Source organism: Musca domestica, unplaced genomic scaffold (genome assembly GCF_030504385.1).
Source record: "Musca domestica strain aabys unplaced genomic scaffold, Musca_domestica.polishedcontigs.V.1.1 7, whole genome shotgun sequence".
Classification (NCBI taxonomy): domain Eukaryota; kingdom Metazoa; phylum Arthropoda; class Insecta; order Diptera; family Muscidae; genus Musca; species Musca domestica.
The window spans coordinates 18,631,621-18,651,707 of record NW_026712383.1 but is presented as its reverse complement, the minus strand read 5'-3'; the positions used below and the strand labels follow the sequence as shown (position 1 = coordinate 18,651,707).

Here is a 20,087-nt window from a genome sequence, read left to right as displayed (position 1 = left end):
CAGATTTGTATATAGCTCCGCTATATATTTTTGACCGATTTCGTTTGTTGATGCACCAAACACGATATTTATGTCCGATTTTTAATAAAATTTTGAATGGGTGACGGGATTTTGATCAGAAAATAAATGATATATTAAAATCGGTACAGATTTGGATATAGCTCCCATATACATTTTCGGCAAATTTCACATATTTGATGCACCAAACACGATATGTATGTCCCATTCCAATGAAAATCGCAAGAGTGACTAAATTTGGGACACAAATAAATTTGCCAAATTATATTGAAATCGGTGCAGATTAGGATATATCTCCCTTATATATTTTGGGCTGATTTTATATATTTGATGCATCCAACGCTATATATATGTCCGATTCCAATGAAATTCGGACAGAAAGACGATATCTGGTAACAAAGCAGCGATACACAACGCCTTTGCAATGGTATTAGGCTTACCATTACCAACTACATAACAATTTCATTGAGGATACGATTATTACGGGGAAATATGTTGCTGCCTCGAATTCTCTAATTGCAACAGAAATGCCACTAAACTTCAAAAGATTGCAGTTTCCTGCACGCTTGGCACTTGCTATAAAATTAATAAATCCGAAGAAAAAACCCGATTCCGGAATAAATTTGGCATGTTCCTGCTTTTCTCATGGTCAGCTGTTCCTGTCATGTTCACCCGTTTGTAGACCGAGATATTTGTTTATTTACGCTGAAGGTGCATATTTTCAGCTGACCTCTTTCAACTGACCTTTTGTTTTTTTACAAACTGCTGAACAACAAATGTTTTTTCATCGGAGAAAACCAAATTCGGCAGTTCACCACTTCAGACCAAGATAAGCAACTCTTCACCTCTTTTGAGTCTATTTTGTTTCTGTTGCGGTGTAAGTTCTTTCACTTTTTGGAATTTCAATTATTTTACTCGGGCACAATTTTCAAAATTTGCCGAATGGAATATTGCGATATGTTCAGCTCACGAGCCATCTCACCCTGTATTTTTAATATAGACCCCATATTATAGTTCCGCTCAGTTTTAACTCTTTCAACGTTTTCATAAATAATTCCATAGATCTAAGACAAATAAAATTCTAAAAGTCTTCTATATGAAATGCTTCTATCATTCACAAAAAGACTTCGCAGTTGGAGTCGCCTCGACTCCGCTTAGATCCATAATTTCTGTAAATCACTCTATTTTTATCATGACCCATGCAAAAAATAACAATTAATCAAATTTCTAAAAAAATATATAATAATTAGTTCCCCAAAAAAGTGATTTACAAAACTGTTTACGTAATTATAGTTGTGTTCCAGAACCTGCAAATTAGTATTAATTAGCACTAATTCTGCTACAACGCGTTCCCGTACTCCAAAAACTAGCAAAACTTGCCGCTCTCTCGAGAAAAAAATGGCGCTGAGTGGTGCACATTTCTGCTTGTTTTAGCTACATGAATTTGGCCGAGCAGAAATGTGCATATTGTAAATTTGACATTTAATTGGCAGGGCTAACAAGGTTGAAAAATGTATTGATACATTTCAATAAAGAAAATGATCAACTTGAAAACTAAAGGAAAAACTAATATTTGTCGTGCAAAAAACAGAAAGAGAAAATATGTAGCAACTGATGTATTCACTTTTGGATGACTCCAGCAGTGAAGAGGACTGGCTGAATGAGGAATCAGATTATTAATTATTATTATAAATTATTAATTTTAACATATCGTCTTCAATACTCATTTTTTAAATGTTGGCGCTCTTTTCAGTAAGGTTTCACCAGTCCGATTTAGACTGTTTACTTTTGGAATTTTGAATTTTGACATTTTATCGCATTTCTGCTAATTTTCCGTTCCCTTATTTTTTGAGCAAACCTAAATGAGAATGATATTTCGAACAGTTCTCTCTTCTGCTAGTTTTACTACTAAAAAAGTACTGGAACACAACTTATATGCCCCAGGTCAAAAATTAAACATTTAGGAATTTCCATATTCTACAAATACTTTCTGACAAATCATTAACCCAAATTGAAAAAAAAATCATCTCCGGTTTAATAGAATAAATGAGGCAAAAGCCAACACATCCATGTCATGGAAGTGGTAAGTGGGCAGAACAAAACTCTTATTGCAAAAAAATTTCAGAATCAGAATTTTATCTATCTCCATCCATTCCTCCGTCTGTCCATCCATCCATCAACAGCCACTAAAAATCCCATTTCAACCACATCCGACAAATAAAAGAAGTAAACTACAACTCCACATATCCAAATTTGAAATAAGAAAAAAGCGAAACAAAATAAGAATTGAAATTCCCCCGCCAAAAAAAGGAGAAAACAAAAAACAACAAATCACAAAAGAAATGGAGAGCGGGTTCCCCAAAAAAGAAAAACAAAAAAACATGCCACTAAAACAATTCCAACCAAACAAATACCAAATATCCGCGTAAAAAACGTTCAATCCAGAGTTTTTTGTTCTGTTTCTTATTTGGCCACCAGACACCCGGCATTCATTCATTCATCCATTACTACCACAAAAATCCCAAAGCAAACATTCGCAGCAACAAAAACAAATGGCGAATGAGAATATCTGCCGCCGGTCGTAGCCGGATGGAGTTCATTCCATTGTTTTGGCCGTATCGGCGGAATATGGAATATCGGTGTTACCACTTAAATATTTAATGGTCAAGTGATGTTTAAAAAAATCGCTAGAAGTTCACAGATTAAGAATTAAATGATTGATTAGATGAAGAGAAGGCTTTCCGTTTTTTTTATAGGGGGAACATGACAATTTCGAATTAGATCTGGTGGGTATTGTTAATGGACAAATGGAATTGGCCTTGTTTGTAAGACGTAGGAGAACGGTTAAATGCCGGATTCCTTTTTAAAAATGATAGAGAGAATAGAAAATTCTACATCTACGGATGCACATGCTCATAACAAATTAGGACGATTCGACAGAGTCAACACAGAGGCCCTGTAGGAGTCCTGAGACATCCTGTGTGAGTCATTCTATTATGATTGTAGTCTATCTCAGCACTTATTATGGTCTCTTGCAATCGGAGCCTCGAATATCCCTGTAATCTACTTGAGTACTTATTAAGGTCTCTTGCAAACATAGTCTTGAATATTCTTATATTCTGCTTGAGTACTTATTAAATTCTCTCGCAACATAGACTTACATTGCCTTTTATCCCCCTAGTACCCATAGTCCAACGGCAAGTAGCTCTGAAGAACCTTCCTAGAATCCTTGGGAACCCGTAGAGTACTTATCCAGGCCTTTATCCTACAAACACTAGCCTTCCCTCCCAAGGCTACGAGTTTCACATAGACTAAATCGGTCTACTTAGACAGGTTTTTAGGAGGGCTCACTGGGATTCGTCTAGATATGAGACCTGGATAAATGTCTCGTATCTAGGCGAATCCCAGTGAGAACGTCTAAAAACCTGTGAACAACGGACCATCAGTCTAAGTGGACCAATTTAACTTCCGTAGAAACTTAGTAAATTAAGTTTTGCAAATATACAATCTAATCTCTTAGTCATTACATACTGGCCCTTCTCTTTTTCTCCCACAAATTCTAAAACACATTTCTGTACGTACTGCTGGACCCCGACGATCCATACCTGCCCAAGGAGAGAAATCCTGGCGTTACAGTCTATACTGACGAAACTACTACAATTTACACATTGGGAGACAACATTGAAACATTTAATCGTAGGATACCATCCGAAATGTTTGTTGAAAAAATGTAACATAGCGGATGAACCATTTGGGGCGCTGTGGCGGTACACATTTGCCTTTATTTAGAACTCTCCACATTCCAACTGACATTGTTTGTCACTACTTTTCATGTTTTTTATACCCTCCACAATAGTATGGAGGGTATATTAAGTTTGTCCTTCCGTTTGTAACACATCGAAATATACATTCTATACCCCACAAAGTATATATATTCTTGATCAGCATAAAATTCTATGTCGATTTAGTAATGTCCGTCCGTCTATCCGTCTATGGAAATCACTATAGCTTCCGAATTCTACTCAAAAGTGCATTATATCTGCAGGACTTTTGGCATTGAAAATGGGTCATGAAGATCCACGTTTTGGTATAGCCCACATATAATGGTACCTCCCTTTTTTGAACTTCGTAATGAATACTACAGCCTCAGACAGAAAATTGTCTGTGCAGGTTCACGTCTTCGTATAGCCCCCATATAACGGTACCTCCCGATATTCGGTATTTTGATGATTTTAGCCACAGTTTTCACCGGAATTGTTTCAAATTAGGTATTTGAAGTTCGCAATGGGAACTAAAGCCTATGACAGAAAATTGTCTGTGTAAATCCACGTCTCCCCATATAACGGTATTATTTTTTTCTCTCATAATAACTCTTTATAATAACTATTAATTTGTTGTTTATATGCATTCGTTTGTTTCTGAATGTGTATTTACGAATGGGCCAAGTTGCCTGGATTACGATTCCTGTAACGTCCATTTATAGACAAGGACCTATAAATACGAGGGTTTTAAATAAGAAATGAGGATTGTGGCAAGTCACGCACGATTTACTTGAATTGACGATATGAGGCATATTGATAAAGAAATATGCTCGATCCATATTTAGTCTACCATAAATAGCAGTGTCAGCCGCATCAATCCTCCGAACAGTAGTCATTAACCTAGATCATTTTCGGCATTGAATCCCTACATTCCGTACCTCCGCCATATTTATAATGAATCTGGCATCTTCGTTTTTTGTCCGTTTTGCCTTAGACAGAACCCAAGTTACTTCCCACGTGAAATGAAAATTAACTTAGACCAAACAAAAGATAAACAAACAAACAATAGTCGTAATAAACAGTAAAAATTCGCCACCACATAATGCAAATACCAACAAAAACCTTGGTCTGCAGTAAAGAAATTAGAAACAGAAAAGGAAAATTGTTTGACTTGACAGACAGTTTAGGCTTATTGAAGGAATTTAACGAAATTTAAATTAAACAAGTAAAAAAGCAGTAAGTTCGGCCGGGCCGAACTTTGAATACCACCACCATTTGGAACGAATTAGAAAATTTTCAAAAAAATTAAATCCAATACAAATTCTTTTAAAATCTTTAAAATATCTAATATAGGTAGCTGCCGATATATGGGGGGATATATGATATTGTGGACCTATAAAGACAAATATATGTCTGGGTGTAAAGTACTCACAAGGAACTCCCTGTATGGATTTTCAGATAATTCCATTGGAAAAAGTGGCTAAAATCATCAAAATACCGAATATAGGGGAGTACCGTTATATGGGGGCTATATGATATTGTGGACCTATATAGATGATTCTCCGCTGAGGTATAAAGTACCCACAAGGTACTCCTTGTGCGGATTATCAGACAATTCCGTTGAAAAATGTGGGTAAAATCATCAAAATACTGAATATCGGGGGGTACCGTTATATGGGGGATGTACGATATCGTGGACCTGTATAGAAAATTCTCTCTCAGGGGGTAAATTACTCGCAAGGAACTACTTGTGTGGATTTTAAGACAATTCCATTGAAAAATATGGCTTAAATCATCAAAATGCCGAATACCGGGAGGTACCGTTATATGGAGGCTATACGATATTGTGCACCTATATAGATAATTCTCTGCCGAGGTATAAAGTACCCACAAGGAACTACTTGTGTGGATTTTCAGACAATTCCATTGAAAAATGTGGCTAACATCATCAATATACCGAATATCGGGGGTACCGTTATATGGGGGCTATACGATATCGTTGACCGATATAGCCCATCTTCGAACTTGACCTGCCTGCAGACAAAAGAGAGATCTGTGCAAAGTTTTAGCTTCCTATCTTAATTCGTTTAGACTGTAGCGTGATTACAACAGAAGGACAGACGGACGGACAGGGCTAAATCGTCTTAGAATTTTACGCTGATCAAGAATATATATACTTTGTTGGGTCTAAAATGTTTATTTCGATGAGTTACAAACGGAATGACGAACTTAATATACCCTCCATACCTTTTTTGGTGGAGGGTATAAAAAGAATGAATGAACGAATATATAAGAGCCATTTTCTAAGCAGCGAAATTTCGCATAAATTGTAAATTGGTATTGGATGAAGGAATGGAGATGAAATCCTGAAATTTGTTATAAATACCAATATTGGTATTTGTGGTTAGGATATGTAGATGGATTTGCAAAAGTGTACTATAGTTGTTCGAAAAGTACTAACTGGTACGATATTAGGTTTTGGATAAAGGGATAGAGGTGGAATGCCGAAATATTGAGATCCCTATTGAAACCTTATACTAAAATCTGTTAGTGGTTTTGAAAATAGGTGCTATAATTGCACGAAAGTACTAAATTTGGTATTGGAGACAGATCTGATATTCTAAAATTTGATATTGAGGTCACTTTTGGTTCCTAGGGTTTACATATAGAAACGTTGAAATATTTTTCGCAATATCCTTCTCGGTAAACCTCAAAATGAAAGATTTTGAAGAATTTTTAAAGTACAAGGTTATCATTTTCCTTTTATTCTTTCTGAAAAAGGTAAATAGTAAATTCAACCATTAAAATCTGAAAATTTAACACACAGTGAATTTTGAGTACTAAAAAGACCTAACGCGAACTGTTTGAATGAATCCAACATTTCTTAGGTGTATTTTTCGCTGACGAAGTAGCGGGAATTTGCTAGTCGGTATATAAACTAGTAGTGAAATAACTGATTGGTTGAGAGAAAATCAACGCCCAAAAGAAACGGCTGAGGCTAAAATTTTGTAAGAGGGTCAGTCTTGGTGCGCAGGCGTGTTATAAGGCTGGGGGTTTAAAAATGTATACTAAAAGAGTACGAAAGTACTTAAATGTACTAAAAATTGAAATTTTGAATAAGGGTCACTGATGGTGAGCTGGTTAGATGTTTTTTTCTTTGGAGATTCGAACTTCAGGGTTACGAAAATTTCTGTTGTAAAATTTATTTGGGGCTACACGAAAACGTGTACCTCTACAGCCTACTACCTGAAATAGCATGTGGTGCCTATTAGAGCTCCAAAGTTTGAGGTCATTCTGTTGAAAAATCTAAATCTAAAATCGTCAAAATGCCGAATATAGGGAGGTACTGTTATATGGGGGTTATACAAAGGCGTGGATTTTTGCAGGAAATGTTCTGTCATAGGAAGTAGTACCCATTACGAACTCCAAGTACAAAATAAGAAATAATTTCGGTGTGACAATCTAACTATAATCTATGTTGAAGGGTATAAAAAAAAATTGTTGCACACTTGTTGTTATGTTTATAAGTGCGGTTATAAGATTTAGAAGATTTTCCAAAAGAATTTTAGTTTTATGTAATTCTTTTGTTCTTCTTCTATTGAGCTTACGATCTCGTCACTTGGTTAAAAAAAAAGTTTATTGTCATAGAAGTCATTTTTAAAATAACTTCTAGGGAGAATATTCCGGACAAAAAACAAGGGAACCGACGAGGGTTGATGGCTCTTCCCTGGTAAACATTACAATCGTTCTCCACTAATAAACAAACGTTGTTTTTATAAAAACAACAATAATGGGATTACGCCTAACCATTTTGCAACAGTCTGGCGTAGACGATAACTCTCGAAGAGGGCATCCACACTTGGTACATCTCAATATTTTTCTCAAACTTAGATCGAGGAGATGGGCGACATCGGTCCACTCCTTCTGGTACCTCACATACGAGAGGTCAAAATTTTCAAAAAATATATTTCCTGCACAGAAAGAGGAACGATAATTCGCTTTTTCTCCAACTTTGCAAATCCTAATATTTGCATCAGTTCTAGTCAGGTGCGAAAATGAACATTATCGGTCCACTCCATCAAGTACCTCCCCACAAAGGGTCAACATTTTGAATAATTAGAACTCTTATAAAATGTGATGTAGGTTAGGTTAGGTTGAATAGAGGGGCGAAGCCCTGTTGGGCATACACTTAAGCCAGTATAGGCCTGTTGTGCGCTCTAGACTAAGGGTTTTTAGAAGAAGGCAGGCAGTTTACAGACTGTTACATTTGAAATTCAGTTGCCTTTATGAAATTTCTTAATTGTCTTATATCATTTACCATGGTCTGATTAAGGTCTTGTATGGAGTCGTTCCCTAAGAATTGGGATCTGAAATTTGCAAACGCTGGGCATTGACGGAGAAAATGTTCCAATGTTTCGTCATCTTCCCCACATGCCCTGCATATGCTGTTTTCTGCAAATGTGATGTAAGTGTCGAATTGTCTTCTAATTTCACACATCCCAATAATTTCAATAACTCAAGGTCTGGTGTAATGATGGAATGTATCGGTCTTCTGGTAAATCCAAAAAAGGGTCAACATTTTGAATATTCATGAAGCTCATGAAACACGAAATTAACTCCCGATTTTATTCAGACTTGACCCATCTCAATATTTCTATAAGCACAAGATCAGTTATAAGGATGATACATATCGGACCATTCCTTCTGGTACCTCCCCCACAGGGTCAAACTTTTGAATAACCAAGTTCTCTTGAAATTACACACAACACAATATTTTTATTAACCCCAGGTCTGGTGTGATGTGTCACAGATACGAATAGGAGCGGCTTCGGAATCTCCCCCATAAAGGGTCAACAGTTTGAATAATCATAACTCAAGGCTGGGGGTATACATCTGTCGACAAAATCGACTGATACTATTTTACTTCTTTAAGATTCTTTCGATGCCGTACTTTTCAAACCTTTATTTGTCGAACTTTTCATTTCATAACCTGTACTTTGGGAAGTTAGTCAGCAAGTCAATTATTTTACTCTTTTCACAAAATTTTTCAAAATTTTAATTTATTTAAAATGTGAGTTAAATTTTACATATTCATTTTGAAAAATTCAATATTTTTGCATGCCATCCATGTCAGTGGAATATTTACATTTAATTGTTCATAACACTATGCTGTTTACATTAATTAAATATTATTAAATTTTCATAAAAAAAATTATAATTTCCGAATAAATAATTGTTTTAGCATCGATACGTGGCATTTGGCTATTTTCATTATTGAAGTAAATATTTTCAATTAGCAAATAGCGATGCAGATACATATATGTGTATAATTAAATTTATTAATATTAGTAAATTCTATTAGTGAACTGTTGCATTGAGGACGGAAAAAACGGATGGTAGGGGAAGTGGGGGGAATTTTTAAAACATATCGCAACTGGTGGTTGTTTTGCAATGGTTATACTTTTGCAGGATTTATAAACCGATGGAATTATTCGAATATTTGTATTTAATTAAAAACTATAATAAACCCCTTATAAATATTTCAATATTGAAATATAGGAGTCTACTTCTATAAATTTAAAAAATATCCTTTCTCGAATACCATTTTATGTGTTGCAAATATCTTTCCCATAAATCATACGATCTTCACGAAATTTAGAATGGAGGTGTGGGTACTGCCAGAAAAGAAGCCTATTGCTTTTGGAGATGATCGCATAATAATTAGAGGTTGAAATGGACCAAAAACTGAAAAATTACCATATTTTACAATTACTCCACAGGTCGCAATTATAGACCAATCGTAGCGAAAGTTAGTATGGGGCTAGAGCTTAGAGCTGAGCAGAAGCATTCCAATTTGGATGGTTATCGGGTAATATTTAACGGGTGAAATAGACCATGACATTTGTGTTAAATAAAGGTCAAATTTTCTATTAACCCGGCGAAATCACAAATAGACGAACAGGCCGGTCAATATTGACGTAGGTGCCAATAACAACAAAGTCAAACGCCATGATTTTTACATTTTCTCTTTAAAAATTTTATTGAATGAAGGCAAAAAATGTCGGAAATAGCTTAAAATTTTAGAATAAGTTTAGATTTGCTCGAATTGGTCACCTTTGGCACGAATTTTGGCCTTCAAACGGCCAATGAAACCGTCAGATTCTACCCGAATGTTGCCCTGCGGTATTTTGGCCCATTCCCGGCCAAGCCCTTGCTTGAGGTGATCGACACTTTGGTATTTTTTAGTGCCAACCTCGCTTTCCAAAATACTCCAGACACAATAGTCCACAGGATTGGTATACGGAAAACCATTGTGCACTGGAAATCAGGCGAAGAATCTCATTTTGTAACCATTCTTGGGTGGCGCGTGCTGAGAGCGATGGTGCTGAGTCCTATTGGAATGTCAAAGGTCTGTGGCAAAATGTTTGCGTGCCTAAGGCTTTAATACACCCTCCAGAATATTTTCGCGATAATATTCGGCATTTATTCTGATGCCACGGTCGATTAATACGAGCAGAGGGAGACAATCGCCTGTAATGGCGGCCCACGCCATCACCATGGCCGGTGCTCGAGTTCTGGTAGCCAACCGAAAGGTGCACATTTTCACCTGACCTCTTTGGCAAATAAAGACGATAATTTTGTTTGTTTACAAACAGCTGGACAACGAAAGTTTTCTCATCGGAGAAAACCAAATTCGGCCAAGCGAAGCAACTCTTTAGCTCTTTTGAGTATATTTTCTTTCTGTTGCGGTGTAAGTTCTTGCACTTTTTTACATTTCAATGGCTTGACCCCGAGATTATTTTTCAATATTTGCCGAATGGAATATTGCGATATGTTCAGCTGAACATGAGTCATTTTTCGGCCACTTCGACGCGGGTTTTCGATCAAGTCGCTTTTTATACCCTCCTCGAAATACTCATGTCAGACCAAACAAAGTATATATATTCGTGAGCAGCGTAAAATTCTAAGACCATTTAGCGATGTTCGTCTGTCTGTTGTAATCACGCTATCTTTCGAACGAATTGAAATTGTCTATGCAGGTCCACGTTTTCGTATAGCCCCCATATAACGGTACCTGCCTATATTCGGTATTATTCACCGGAATTGTTTCAAATTTGGTATGTGAAGTTCGTAAAAGATACTCCAGCCCATGACAGAAAACAGTCTGTGCAGGTCCGCGTTGTGATGTAGCCCACATATAACAGTACCTTCCTATATTTGGTATTTTGACAAGTTTAGGTACAATACTCACCGAAATTGTCGTATTTGAAGTTCGTAATGGAAGCTACAGCCTGTGGCAGAAAATTGTCTATGCAGGTCAATGTCTTCGTATAGCTCTGCTATAACCGTACCAGCCTATATACGGTATGTGTACGATTTCAAGTTTCGAATTTGAATATGGTAACGGCTTATAAGCCTGTGTAGGTCCACGTCGTTAGACCCTAACATAACGGCTGTATTCGGTATTTTTAAGATTTTAACAGAATTTTTAACGGATTTTTTTTTTTTTTGTTTGTTTCCAGATTCGTTCAAAATCGTGGAGGGTATCCACGTCCACTTGCTTGACGTCGAGCTACGCTACCAGTATCACGGTAACAAGCGATGATACGAGACACAAAAGATTTATTTACATTTAAATGCTGGAGTGTTCTAATGCTAGCCCCTTGTGGTTCTCCAGCCAAATATAAAGAAATCACACTATCACAATTTAATTCCGAATAAATTTTTTTCTGGAAAATTCTAACCAACATGCTTTTGTACGCTTGTAAAAAATATAATTAGCTGTCACTGGAATAATGTTAACAGTTGTCGGACGAGTGGCTTAGCAGTAACATCATTCTGAAGTTGATTGCAGTTTTTTCATCTCACCCAGTACCTTTGCAGGATTTGTAAACCGATGAAATTATTCGTATGTTTTTTCAAGAATTTTTCTAATCAAATTAAAAACTATAATAAAGCACTTCAAATATTTAAAATTTGAAAATATTGTAGCCTACTTTAATAAATTTGACATCAATCCTCTCTCAAATTCCATTTTATGTATTGTAAATATATTTCCCATAAATCATGTTTTTAAGCCATTTTTATACTCTACACAACACTGTGGTCAGGGCGTTATGTCTTTGTGCATTTGTTTGTAACAGGCAAAAGGAAACGAGATCTGCATAGAATCACATACTGAGTCGATTTATGCATGTCCGTCCGTATGTCCGTCCGTCCGTCTGTCCATTTATTTTTGTGAACAAAGTACAGTTCGCATTAATTACCCAATCCAGATGAAATTTTGAACAAATCATTTGTTTGGCCCAAGAACGAATCCTATTGAAATTGGAGATAATCGGTAAAGATTAAGATATAGCTCTCATATACATATATCTTCGTCCGATTTGCCTTTTATTGTGCACCAAACGTGTAATATCAGTTCGAATAGTATGGAATTTTGCACATACAACCAAAGTAGGCCTGAACATAAGTACGCCAAATTTGATCGAAATCGGTTCAGATATAGCTATAGCTTCAATATATATTGTTCATCCTATTTGTTATTTTAGTCCTCCGCAGCCGTAATATTCACTCTGTAACAACAATATTTTGGCGAAATATATGAAATACAGCTCTGAAATAGCTTTGCCAAATTTTATCGAGATCGGTTCGGATTTGGAGATATCTCCCATATATAACTTCGTCCGATTTACCTTTTATTGTGCACCAAACGAAATTTTACACATACCACCGAATTGAGTCTAGAAGCTAGTATGTCAGATTTGGTGAAGATTGGTTCAGATATAGCTATAGCTTCCATATATATTGTTCATCCGATTTGTTATATTTCTTCTCCACAGCCGTAATATGCACTCCGTAATAACGATATTCAGGGAAATATATGAAATATAGCTCAGAAATAACTTACCTTTGCCAAATTTTATCAAGATCGGTTCAGATTTGGATGTAGCTCCCATATACATACATCAAATGGCCAATACAAGTCCGAATTTAAAAGATACAAATGCTTCGGCATATTTAGTCTTTTGAAGTTTAAATTTGAATTATAATCATAGCGTGTATGATTGAATTCTCCCATAAAAACTTTTAATTGTTATGGGGAGCTCTACTAAATTAGCAAAGTGATGTAGGGTATCATAAAGTCGGCCCCGCCTGACTTTAAGACTTCCTTTACTGGTTGACTCATACATCCTTGGCATGTTACTCTACCCATACCAAGTTATATGACTTTTCCATTTCTCTTTTTCCTGCTAAACAATATTTTCAATATATGTTTTGACATTATCACCACGATGATGACATTAATCGTAATACCACCAACAAAAATTTGTCATCTCATCTCACAACGAAATAGGTATTTCCAAGGTCAATCGAAACTACGTTGTGTTGTGGGGTTACTCTCAAATTTGTCATCACAATTTTATGGATTTGTCAATTATATTTATCGTTTATTGTTATTATCATTATGCTGTTTTAATTTTAATTATTTATTTGACTTACCAAACTTGTCAACATATATATGTATAAAAAATGTGTGTGTAAAACCAAAACAGGACGTCCAATCCAAACCGACCAATACTCGGTCGCTCGCTCGCTCGCCGTATGAAAAACGAAAAATGTGCAGTCAACGGGTAATCCGGTATTAATCAAATTTAATTATTTGATTTTTAGTTGTGCAAATATGTTTTGTTGTTGTTTTTGTTGCTGCTGGCGTTGTTATTATGTGGTGGCACTTTTGTATGAATTTGTCAACAGTAATACTAATTGAGATGTTAACTTTATTTCCAAATATTTTTCACGTTTGGTTTTTTTTTTTTTTTTTTCAGCGACAACTTTTCACAAATTTAATTTGATTTGGTTTTTTGTTTCAACGCTTTGTCCAATTGGCACTTCATAATTAGCTGGATATTTGTTATCATTAGCACTTCTCTTTTTTGTGGGTAGTTGTTGTTATTGTTAAAATTTCGCCACCAAAATATTTACTCGTAAATATATATTATTTTAAATTTTCTGAAACGAGAAAGAAAAACATAATTGTTATTTAAAGTGTAATATATAAAATATGAAAATAAATATGAATATGGGAGCCGTAACCATATGAATACTAAATATTGGGTATTTTTTTGGCGAATTTTAAAACTACCTCATGAGAACTTAAAATATTAAATTACAAGTGATTAGATTATAAATTGGGTACCAATCAGCTTAGTTCACTTTTGTCCACAAGACGTTCACCCTTTTCCCTACGAGACATCGAAAATATCGGATTCCCGAACACCACCGAAGTCCACTCGCCATCCTACATTCCATATCCATCTTATCGTATTTGAACACTAGTATATTTTAATTTAGTATTTAAATCAATAAAACATGTGATTTACAGCTCCAAAAAGAAAGGGAAAATTCTACTCATCTTTTTCCATAAGGTTTAGTGGGTCCTTATGGAGACCCAGGATACAGCTGAGCTTACCTCAGCCGACAAGAAAACCACGTTAGAATCCATTGAGTCAGTTAAATTATAGACCAAACAGAAGATTTATGGCAATTAAAAACCAATAAATAAAGTCTTAAATTCAGCCGAGACCGATTTTATGATACCCTGCACCACTTTAGTAGAGCTCCAAATAACAATAAAAAATTTTTATGACAGAATTCAATCATACACGCTATGATTATAATTATAATTTAAAGTTCAAAAGACTAAATATGCCGAAGCATTAATATCTTTTAAATTCGGACTTGTATTGCCCATTTGATATATATGGGAGCTATATCCAAATCTGAACCGATCTCGATAAAATTTAGCAAATGAATTATAGAGCTGTGTTTGATATATTTCCCCAAATATTGTTCTTACAGAGTACCTATTACGGCTGCGGGGGGACAAAAATAACAAATCGAATGAACAATATATATGGGAGCTATACCTATTTCTAAACCGATTTCGATAAAATTTGGCATACTTATTTTCAGGCCTAATTTGGTTGTATGTGCAAAATTCCATACTATTCGAGCTGATATTACACGTTTGGTGGCCAATAAAACGCAAATCGGACGAAGATATGTATGGGAGCTATATCTAAATTTTTCTAAAATTTTTCTTCAAGGATCAATGCAAATATCTTGTATTTGACAAGGATACTCTTCAAACCCCAATGCAAATATTGTAGATTTCTAAGACTATTGAATACTATACGAAAATACAACAGATTGCAATCCTGGATTTTTATACCCACAGTCATATGGCTAGAGAGGATATATCTGATCTGATAGGTCAAAACTTGCTTAGTCGAAATAACGGTTGTTGACCCTAAGTCTCTTTAGACCAAATCCGTTTCAGAACATTTTGAGTCGATCTAGCGATGTCCATCCGTCCGTCTGACTGGCTGGCTGGTGTGCACTATAACTCTCGAAGGGGGTCCAAACTTGTTACATCGTAATATTTTTGTCAAACTTAGATCGAGTTCGGAGATAGGCAATATCGGTCCACTCCTTTTGGTACCTCCCCCAAAAAAAGTCAACATTTTCAAAAAAATATATTTTCTGCACAGAAAGAGAAACAATAATCCGATTTTCCTCCAACTTTGTAAATCCTAATATTTGCGTCAGTGCTAGGTCAGGTGCGAAAATGGACAATGTCGGTCCACTCCATCTAGTACCTCCCCCACAAAGGGTCAACATTTTGAATAATTACAATTCTAATTCTATGTGATATAAGAGTCCGATTTCATTCAAATTTCACACATCCAAATATTTTTACTAACCCAAGATCAGGTGTTAAGATGGAATATATCGGTTAACTCCTTTTGATACCTCCGCCACAAAGGGATCAACATTTTGAATATCCATTATCTGAATATTTCTATCAACACAAAATCTGTTATAAAATCGGTAAGACCATGCCTTCTGGTACCTCACCCATAAAGGGTCAAAGTTATGAATAATCAACACGTTAATAAAATCCGAAATAAGCATCAGGTTCTCTTTATATTTCAGACATCCCGTTATTTCTACTAACACAAGATCTGTTATCACGATGTGATATATCGGTCCACTCCTTCTGGTACCTCCCCCACAAAGGGTCAACATTTTGAATAATTACAACTCCTACAAAATGTGATGTAAGAGTCCGACATGCTTTAAATTTCACACATCAGAATATTTTTATTATCCCAAAGTCTGGTGTGATGATGGGATATATCAGTACTCTCCTTCCAGTACCTCCCCCACGAAGGTTTAAAATATTGGATATCCATGGAGCTTACAAAACGCGAAATTAACATCAGATTCCATTCAGACTTGGCACATCTCAATATTTCCATCAACATAAGATATGTTTTAAAGATGGTAGAGATCGAACCATTTCTTCTGGTACCTCCCCCACATAGGGTTAAAGATTTGGAGAAACCAAACGCTCGAAGTAATAAGCATTCAATTCTCTTCAAATTTCACACATAAAAACAAAAACCAGAAACTTCGGATGAATGTGGATCTTATGATGAAGTTACTAATATACACCAAACCTGGCACGTCGCAATATTTATATAGTATTTATTTAGGTGCGATATGAAATGGACAGTGTTGGCTCATTCCTTCAGAACCCACTCCATATAGGGTCAACCATTTGAATAATCATAACAGAAGTCCAAATATATTTTAATAATCGGACATTGGCTGAGGGTATATGTCCGTCGGCAGAACAGACTGATACTTTAAACTTGTTATACCCTCCAACATAGTATGGAGTGTATATTAAGTTTGTCATTTCTTTTGTAACACCTCGAAATATACTTTTTAGACCCCACAAAATAGATGTATTCTAGATCAGCATAAAATACTATGTCGATTTAGCGATGTCCGTCCGTCTGTGGAAATCACTCTAGATTCCGAACGAAATCAAATAGATTGATAAAATATTACTCAAATATATATTATGTCTGCAGGACTTTTGGTATTGAAAATGGGCCATATAGGTCCACATTATGGTATAGCTCCCAAATAACGGTACCTTCCTATATTCGGTATTTTAATGATTTTAGCGACATTATTCATGGGAATTGTTTGAAATTTGTTATTTGAAGTTTGTAATGGATACTGCAGCCTAAGGCAGAAATTTTTCTCAGCAGCTCCAAATTTTGGTATAGCCCCAAATATATAATAATAGTACCTCCCTAATAGTACCTCCCTATATTGATGATTTTAGCTACACTATTCACCTTTTTTTTTCAAGTTTCGCATTTGAATATTATGACAAAAATTGCATATGCAGGTCCACGTCGTCGTTTAGACCCTAATATGACGGCTATATTTGGTATTTTTAAGACTAAAAGAATTTTTTGATAATTGTCAAATTCGTTCGAAATGGTTGAGGGTATTTAAAGTTCGTCCCGGCCGAACTTACAGCTTTTTACTTGTTTTTTTTTTAATTTTTTTTAAAGATTTTTTGGAAATTTGGTATATTATAAAACCATATCTATCCAATACATACATGTATCGAAAATTTTAAAAACGATTTTTATGAAGAATGCAATTATTTTAGATTTTTTTTTCGCCGATAATATATAAGGACCATTTGGAAATAATTTTAAGTTTGTTTTAAAATCAAATATGAAATTTATCTACGATTTTTGAAGCATGTCCAAGGGATATATAATTGTGTTAAGGGTCATTGGGGATACAGATGCTACATTACATCGGGCCTGAAAATTTTTCAATAGCAAATATGCAGCAATTATTTCTTTCAAATATTAAGACCATATCTTAAATCTAATTGATTTCAGTTAAATTTCTAAAATTTTAAACTTCAAGGATTAAAGAACCTTTCCAGGATATATTAATTATAGTACAATTATTATACTATACTTATAGTATATATTAATATATTAATATATATATCATTCATATTTCCATTTTTTTATACCCTCCACCATACTATGGAGGGTATATTAATTTTGTCATTCCGTTTGTAACTTTTCGAAATACTCATGTCAGACCCAACAAAGTATATATATTCTTGATCAGCGTAAAATTCTAAGACGATTTGGCCATGTCCGTCTGTCTGTCTGTGTGTCTGTCTGTCTGTCCGTCTGTCTGTTGAAATCTATCTATCTTTCGAACAAATTAAGATAGAAGGCTAAAATTTTGCACACAAGTATATATTGCCAGTAGGCAGGTTAAGTTCGTAAATACCGACATTATTCACCGGAATTGTTTCAAATTTGGATATTACATCCTAAGTCAAAAAATGAGCCATGTAGGTCCACGTCTTCATATAGCCCCTATATAACAATACCCCACGATATTCGGTATTTTGATGATTTTAGCGACATTATTTTACGAAATCGTTCCAAATTTGGTATTTGAAGTTCGTAATAGATACTGCAGCATGAAACAGAAAATGGGCCATGTAGGTCCACGTCTTCGTATAGGTCCCATATAACAATACCCCCCGATATTCGGTATTTTGATGATTTTGGCGACATTATTTAACGGAATCGTTCCAAATTTGGTATTTGAAGTTCGTAATAGATACTGCAGCATAAAACAGAAAATGGGTCATGTAGGTCCACGTCTTATACCATATACCGCACCCCCCGATATTCGGTATTTTGATGATTTTAGCGACATTATTTACCGGGATTGTTTCAAATTTCGCATGTGAAGTTCGTATTGGATACTTCAGCCCATGCCAGAAAATTGTCTGTGCAGGTCCACGTTTTCGTATAGCCCCCATATAACGGTACCCCTCATATTCGGTAATTTGATGATTTTAGCTACATTATAAACAGATTTTTCTTCAAGTTTCGCATTTAAATATTGTAATAACTTATGACAAAATTTGCCTATGCAGGTCCAAGTCGTCGTATAAGCATTCGGTATTTTTAAAATTTTAGCAGAATTTTTAACGGATTTTATTTTATTTTATTTATTTATTTATTTTTTTTTTTTTTTTGGAAATTGCCAAATTTGTACCAAATGGTGGAGGGTATTAAAAGTTGGGCCCGGCCGAACTTACTGCTTTTTTAATTGTTTATTTTCTGATATTTAATCATTGTAAACATTAATGTCCGCCTCCCATTTCATTACTTTGTCTAGACAACTCTCATCGCATCATATTTGAAATTTTACAAAAAAAAAAAGTTATTAAATTTTGTGGTTTGTGAAATGTTTACTTTTTAATTATCGTTTGCATAAACAATCAAATGTGGATAGTTAAAAAATTGTTTATGGTTTGACAACAAATATTACACAAAAGTAATGTTTGCGCTCAGTAAATGGATGAGAGAGTGGTTAAATTTTTCCGCATACCACTCCTCCATACCACTCATATATATATGAAAAAATTTAATCATAAAAAATAGGATTTTACGAATGTATCAAATTAATTTTAAAAGATGTTTATTGGTCATAGCATCGTATTCGAACTTTTGCAAAAATATATACTTTTTGGAATCTCAATTATTATAGATAGTCTAAAAGCATAAGAGATGCCCTATAAGTTAAAAATGTCGGTTTAATTCTAGTTTAGTAAAAACTTTCCAATTTTAGAGGTCAAAAGTCGGACATAGCCGACTATATAATATTCTACACCATTACGCGTATTTAGTAGAGCTCCGGTAACAAAAAAAAATTTGTATTAGGAATTTATGTGATGTAGATCATACTAACTATGAACCTTATTTGCATGGGTATGGTGGTTTTAGAGAAGCCACAATTTGGAAACTATATCCAACTCTGAATTAATTTTCAACAAAATTGTGGGAGGCTTTTGTACCTGTAGTAGTGCTGTATAGTGCACGATATGACATTAAAAACTATTTAATAGGGAAATAGAATACCGGGCCAGGTTTCTCCGAATGGAAAAAATCGTTTGAATACGAATATCGAAGCTATAAAAAATCTGAACCTATCTCAACAAAACTTGGTAGAGGCATTCTCGAGCTGTATCTGAGGTCCGATGTTAAATATCATTGTTGCGGACTACGCATGTGAGAGACTTTAACACAAAATCGAATGAAGCATATAAATGGAAACTATAGCTATATCTGAACTGATTTTCACCAAAATTTGAAGTACCTGCTTCTAGGCTGAATTCCGTCGGATGTGCCACATTTCAGTCCATTTGGACTAATATTTGCCATTTGATGCACGAAAAACTTGCATTTTTTAGGCACATATTTCTGACCTTCTTCTATAGCTATATCTGAACCGATTTTCTCAAATTTTGATGTACTTGCTTCTTGACTAAATTCGGCCGGATGTACCAAAATTTAGTAATTTTTTGACAGATATTGGCAATTAACC

The 20,087-nt window shown here is 35.0% G+C and overlaps 1 protein-coding gene across 2 annotated transcripts in view; it reads right to left on the bottom strand.

Moving 5' to 3' along the window:
* LOC101890139 (dual oxidase maturation factor 1) overlaps window positions 1–20,087 on the bottom strand; it is a 144,739-nt gene that overhangs the window by 76,598 nt on the left and 48,054 nt on the right. For both annotated transcript variants that reach the window (XM_059129998.1, XM_059129999.1), the window contains exon 2: window positions 13,284–13,793. The gene's annotated coding sequence lies outside the window, so the exon portion shown is untranslated. The remainder of the gene's footprint in view (window positions 1–13,283; window positions 13,794–20,087) is intronic.